Source organism: Amblyomma maculatum, chromosome 9 (genome assembly GCF_055883805.1).
Source record: "Amblyomma maculatum isolate TAMU_Amacu chromosome 9, ASM5588380v1, whole genome shotgun sequence".
Lineage (NCBI taxonomy): Eukaryota > Metazoa > Arthropoda > Arachnida > Ixodida > Ixodidae > Amblyomma > Amblyomma maculatum.
This window is the reverse complement of record NC_139352.1, coordinates 44,059,662-44,066,949: the sequence shown is the minus strand read 5'-3', so window position 1 is coordinate 44,066,949 and position 7,288 is coordinate 44,059,662.

Here is a 7,288-nt window from a genome sequence, read left to right as displayed (position 1 = left end):
CAGCGTTTGCGAATCAACAGCCGTGGAATAACTGGTAAGAATTTATCTCCAACTTACCTACGCAGCTTTGTCAGCTGGGTGGAGGTTAGGTACTCTTTGGCCCAACGTGGAATCGCAAGGAGACACGTCACGAGTTTTGCGAGTTTCACAGAATAGTAAACTGCTCCTTTTTTTTTATGCCAGTTTGTAAGCAGCAGCAAATCACCTAGAGGCGGCTGTCAAGTCGCTCTTTCGCTGATCCTGTAATGTTCACTTATACTGGCTGCTTCACGTTAACTGCAAAAGGCACAGTGCTTCAAACGGATATCTTCTACACATACTGATGATCGAGTGCCTCGCGGTCAAGCCTTGCGCTGAACTCCACCAAAACAACACATTAGACTGGGAGGTGGTGGCATCCAGCTTGGACCACACGGTCCAATAGACCATGGTCCAACAGTAAGAATCTTTTGTCCACCTTACGGTACCAACGAGGAAAACCCAGTGATTTAAAGAAATTCTATTTAGCTGAAGAAACAAAGTTAATATTTCTCACACAAACACACACCGCCACAACGCCATGCATTCATTATCTCCAGTGTTCGAGCCACATAATCGACAATTAGGTGACCGCTGTGTTAACTGTTTTCAGGTCTCCATCCTACCAGCTTTATTATACCGCCATGTTATCACCGACTCAAGGTGTTAAAACGTGCATGATACGCATTAGATACTCGTAAGCCTACTGAGATTTATTATTATAACCAGAGCAGTTAGTATGACAGCTTTTGAAGATGGGCTAGCTTTTTCGTAGCAGGAGGGACGAGGTGTTTCGCTTAAATATAAACTTTGAGCAAGAGACATAACGTAAAGTTTTTTTAGGTGTTTCTAATAGGCTAATTGCTCCGCCATCTCTTGACTATGTCCAACTTAATTAGGCGTAAAAGATGCATCCTACGCGGGGTTGTGCCTAGATTACGGATTAAGCCTAAGCTGTAAATTATGTGTTGTTATCAAAGATTAGGTCGTATATGTGCACACACACACACACAAAAAAAGGTAAGGTAGCAACTTAATAGATATATCTAAGAGAGAGAGAGAGACTCTTTATTGGAAAAACAGAGAATTTTGCCAGCTTTTAGATTTCACTGGCATGCTACTCTGTGTGGGTAGGGGAATTCGGGAGGGAAAGATTGAAAAAATAATGATGAGGGAAATAATAAAATTGAAGGGGGAGATAAAACACGGCCATCAAATACGCGTTAAGGTGCTCCGTGGAGTAATGATATAAAATCAAATAATGAAATGCATGATCCGAAAAATGTGCTTATAGAGTTCACAGCTTGCAGAACGCCCGAGGGAAACATGCGAGGTTTGTCAAGGAGTCAAATGTCTTTCAAATATGTAAATAAAAAGTTCATCGCGAGTCTCTGTTGCCTAGGGCAGGCTAAGGGACCTAAAACACTGTTCATTGTTAAAGGCAGTGCGGAGAGCTTCTTCATGCTGTGTTCATAGTTTGCACGCTCGTCAGCGTACGTAGTGCACTCAAGTAGGATATATTCCACAGTTTCAATCGAGCCACAGTAGTCACAATACCGGCTGTCATTTCCCCGAAACGGTAGCGCAATCCATTTGTGTATGCACAGTTTAGACGAAGTCGGTGGTAAAGAGTTTCTAAGTTGGCGAGGATATTTCGGAGGAAGTCCTCCGCAGGGGCACCTTGTGTAAACTAGGTGTTGGTGCTTGGGCCACCACGGACCCTGAGCTCCCATACTCAAGCTGTCATCCGTACCGTGGCGAAAGGTTGAGAGGTGGAGGGAAGAAACCTTGAACGGTGGCGGTCGAGGCCATGGTCAAGTCTCGGCCGACGGGCTCCTCGCCTGTCCACCAGGCGAGGGGCTCCGGGACCTTCCTCTGCGTATAAGGGTGAACCAGAAGCGATATATATTAGGACCCCTTAAACAATCCATACTGCATGGAAAAACTACCTTTAAAAAAACCTGATCGACCCCCGAAAAGGAGTCGCACCGAAGTGACGCAAAAAATCGCGACACCAACTGAGAACTTTCCAAAATTTTTTGTCTTGCGCTCTGTAACCGAATCTAAACCAGTAAATGGACTGTTAGTCTTTCTGATGCCAACTCTCTGAAGGGCATCATTGGGGCAAACTATAAAGCGAAAAAACCAGGATCTGGTGACCTGCTAATAGAGGTATCAGACAAAAGTCAGTCTGACAACCTCCCCACAACAAAGACATTTGCTCACCTTGACGTTCAAGTATCACCCCACAGCAGTCTTAACAGCTGCCAGGGAGTGGTTTCTGAGCGAGACCTCTTAAACGAAACAATCAGATCTCCCTGAGGGCCTACAGAACCAAGGTGTAACCGCAGTACGAAGAATAACAATCAGGCGAAAGAATGAAGAAATAAAAACGAAACATACTGTTCTCACCTTTCACCAGAGCACACTTCCTGATTTTATCAATGTGCATTTCATCCGATGCAAAGTTAGCCTGTATATACCAAGCCCCGCAGGTGCTTCAAGTGTCAGCGGTACGGGCATGGTGGCCAGACATGCCGAGGACGCCTTACATGTGCAAAATGCAGCGCACATGACCATGCAACCCATAATTGCAGTGCAACTGACTACAAATGTGTGAACTATGAGGGCACCCACCCTGCATACTCACGGTCCTGTGCAGCCTTTCAGGCCGAAAAGGAAGTAATCAATATAAAGGTAACTGAGAAGATAACATACGGAGAGGCGCGAAAAAAGCACAGAATGCATTCCTCCGCTCCCTATGCTGACGCAGCCCGCAGATGGGCCAGGCCGCGTATAGTAACAGTGGGCAGGCAGTGCAATGCTGCTGACGTGCTCCCATCACGTCTCCTCACTAAGCAGCCACCGGCTGCACCAATCTCTGCAATCCCGGAGGTCATTTTCTCCTAGACGTCCGGGACACCAAAGACATCTGACAGGGACTTGGTTCCTCTTGAAAAACCTCCTGCCTCTATGCCTTCGCCAGAGCGATGGAGGTGAGCATGGACTCCTCAGCGTCAACGGCGCCTAGAGACTCCGCCAATGAGAGGCGGGGCCTGCTAGACCGCCTCAAATAAAAAAAAAACATACACCAGTTAAGCCCCCTGATAAGGGCGGTGAGTCTTAACCCTACTCTATATTGTCACGTACACGGTGACTAAGGATACCAATGATAGCAGGGGGTAGCCCAGACACAAGAACACAGCAGCACAGACGCAAACGTGCAAGCGACACTTTGTCGTCCTCTTCAACTTCGTCCTCCTTTCACACCTCAGTCATGCGCCACCTGGCAACGCTAGGTGGCATTACCCCCTCCCTCCGAAAAAAAATGATAAGGGCCGGTAAAAATGGTGTGAAAAGCAAGAGAGTGGTCACAGCGGGTGGCCATACGCTATCGGTGGTAGTACGGCTTCAGTCGCACAATGTGCACAATGTCCGAGCTGTGCTTTCGACGTTTTGGTTGTGTGGCACCGTCTGGGATAACTTCATAACTAAGGTCACTCACACGGCGCAACACTTTGTACGGCCCGAAGTAGCGGGAAAGGAGTTTCTCTGACAAGCCTGGACGGCGAACTGGTGTCCATACCCAGACTTGATCTCCAGACTTGTAGTCAACCTGGCGGTGCCGGAGGTTGTAACGGTGCGCGTCAGTGGTCTGCTGCTGCCCAATGTGCACACGGGCGAGCTGGCGGGCTTCCTCAGCGCGGATGGCATATTGCTGGGCATCTGAGGATAGCTGGTCATCATCTGGGCACGGGAGCATGGAATCGAGCATGCTCTGAACTTCGCGTCCGTAAACAAGTCGAAATGGTGTGAAGCGCGTTGTCTCTTGTAAGACTGTATTATACGCAAATGTAACGTACGGCAGCACCTCGTCCCAGGTCTTGTGCTGCACATCGACGTACATTGCCAACATGTCCGCAATCGTCTTATTCAATCTTTCTGTAAGGCCATTGCTTTGTGGATGGTACGCTGTGGTTTTGCGATGGGTCGTGCAACTCAGCTCAAATATGCGGTCGATCAGCTGTGATGTGAAAGCTGTCCCTCTGTCGGTAATGACGTAGGAAGGGGCGCCATGCCGCAAGACTATGTTGTGCATGAAAAACTCTGCTACTTCGGAAGCTGTGGCATGAGGGATTGCCTTTGTCTCAGCGTATCGAGTCAGGTAGTCAGTAGCGACTACTATCCATTTGTTTCCGGCCTGCGACAAAGGGAAAGGGCCAAGGAGATCCATTCCAATTTGGTCGAACGGAATGCGGGGTACTTTAACGGGCTTGAGAAATCCGGCAGGCTTCTGGGGCGGTGTTTTACGGCGCTGGCATTCGCGACAGCTTCGTACATAGCGTTTCACTGCTGCGGAAAGTCCTGGCCAGTAATACATGTTGCGCACTCGAGCAAGAGTCCGTGAGCAACCCAAATGACCAGACGTTGGTTCATCATGGCAAGCAAGGAGAATATCCTCACGGAGCTCGCATGGCACTACTAGAAGGTAAGTTCTGTCTTGGCTCTGGGAGTTTCTTTTATACAATACGCCTTGCCGTATGCAGAAGGAACCAAGGTGCCGAGATAGGTGTCGAGGCAGAATCGTATCAAGCCCTTCCAGATAATCGATGAGTGGAAGGATGTCTGGATCAGCTCTTTGTCGATCCCTGAGCTCAGATGCGCTGAGGGCTCCTAGAAAACCGCTATCTTCATCGGCTGTAGTATCGCCAGTGTCAACGGGTGCTCGTGACAGCGTGTCGGCGTCTTCGTGTTTGCGGCCGGACTTGTAAACAATGGTTATGTCAAACTCCTGAAGACGTAAACTCCAGCGTGCGAGTCGTCCAGATGGGTCTCGCAGATTTGCCAGCCAGCACAAACAATGATGGTCGGTGACGACTTTAAATGGCCGGCCGTAAAGATAGGGACGAAACTTCATAGTAGCCCATACGACCGCCAGGCATTCCTTTTCTGAGGTGGAATAGTTCATTTCGGCACGAGAGAGAGTGCGGCTGGCATAGGCTATTACTCGCTCAAACCCGTCTTGATGCTGAACAAGGACCGCGCCAAGACCGATACTACTGGCGTCAGTGTGTACCTCAGTGTCAGCCGCTTCATCGAAGTGCGCCAGAACAGGGGATGTTTGAAGGCGCTCACGAAGCAAAGAGAATGCCATCTGCTGCTCAGAGTTCCACACAAAGGAGGTGTCCTTCCTTGTAAGGCGCGTCAGAGGTTCTGCGATCTGAGAAAAGTCCGCAATGAAACGCCGATAATATGCGCACAGGCCGAGGAAGCGCTGAACAGCCTTCTTATTAGCTGGAACGGGAAATCGTGCGACGGCAGCAGTCTTATCGGGATCCGGGCGCACCCCATCAGCGCTTACAACATGGCCGAGGAACTTGAGTTCTGTATACCCGAAGTGGCATTTCTGAGGCTTCAGCGTGAGATCAGCAGAACGGAGGGCTTCCAGGACAGCTCGAAGGCGTTCGAGGTGTTGATCAAATGTTTCGGAAAAAACAACTACATCGTCTAAGTACACAAGACAGATCTGCCACTTGAGGCCAGTGAGGACGGTGTCCATCATCCTTTGGAATGTAGCTGGGGCAGAGCACAATCCAAATGGGAGTACTTTGAATTCATATAGGCCATCTGGAGTGACAAATGCGGTTTTTTCTCGGTCTCTTTCGTCTACTTCGATTTGCCAATAGCCGCTTTTTAAATCAATAGATGAAAAATACTTCGCACGTCGCAATCTGTCCAGTGAGTCATCGATGCGCGGCAACGGGTATACATCTTTCTTTGTCACATTATTCAATTTCCGATAGTCGACGCAAAATCGAAGAGTGCCGTCTTTCTTTTTGACAAGGACTACTGGTGAAGACCACGGACTTTGTGAAGGCTGCACAACACCATCATCCAGCATCTCCTGAACTTGCGTCTGGATCACTTCTCGTTCTTTGGCAGACACACGATAAGGCTGCTGTCGTATTGGGCGAGCGTCGTCATAAGTAATGATGCGATGTTGTGTGATGGGCGTTTGACGAACCTTCGAGGAAGAAGCAAAGCAGTGCTTGAAGTCTAGCAGCAGTTGCTCTAAAGCCCGCCGTTTCTCCTTGGACAAGTGACAGTTAATGTCGATGTTGTCAAGAGATGGCTCGTTAGTTTCTACTGCCGTGGATGCAAAACAGACCGGATCGTGCGCAACATGGTCAGCAAAAGCGATAGCAGTCCCCGGGAACAAGTGTCGGTACTCATTAGAAAAATTTGTGACAAGGAGTGCAGCCCGGCCATTGTGAAACGACAATAAACTTCGGGGAGCGCAAATGCCATGAGCAAGCAGGAGTGTATGGTTCGCCTCCGCTACAGCATCACCGGTACGGAAATCGTCACAGGTAACTTCCACAAGAGCACTGCTTCGCGGCGGCAGCGAGACGCTCTCAGCGGAAACACGAAGTGCGTTATTGCAAGGACTGCTACTATCTTGTTCGGTAGATTGTCCCATCGAAAACGTGACGAGTCTATTTCGCAGGTCGATAACTGCTCCGTACTCCCGCAGAAAGTCAATGCCGAGGATAAGGTCACGGGAGCAGTCACTTAAAACAACGCAACTAATGACGAACGTACGTCCGTTAATCTGAATGCGAGCCGTGCACATCCCCTTTGGAGTAACTATATGACCGCCGGCGGTTCGAAGGCACACACCTGGCCAAGCAGTGAGCACCTTCCTCAAAACAGTCGCCATGCGACCACTCAAAATTGAATAATCGGCACCGGTGTCCACTAAAGCATTGACCGTAGTGCGACCGTCTAAAATAACCGGAATGTCCAGAGAAACGCTTTTTGCTTCCCTAGGTGACGGTACCAGCAGCTCGCGGTCGGATCGAAGCGGCGACGACGGGAGGTCTTCAACGCAGCGACTACCAGCGGCCTCGCCCCCGAAGGTCGCTGTTTTCAGTTTTCCCGACCAGGGCTAGAGGAGCGGCCTTGGTCCTCTCGCGAGGAACCGTGAGTGAACGAGGAGGAGCGCCTTGGCGAAGGGGAGCGGGGCTGACGCTGCGAACGAGATGAACGCTGCTCCGCCAGGTACTCCTCAATAACTCGGGGTCGTTGACCAAACCGGGGAGGAGGCGAGTCGATGCGGAAGCCGTGGAGACCGAGGCGTCGATACGGACAATCCCGGTAGAGATGTCCTGGTTCACCGCAGTGGAAGCAAAGCGGACGGCGGTCAGGCGTGCGCCAAATGTCGGCTTTGCGTCGGGGCAGCGGGCGATTGTCGAAGTTCTGCACTGGC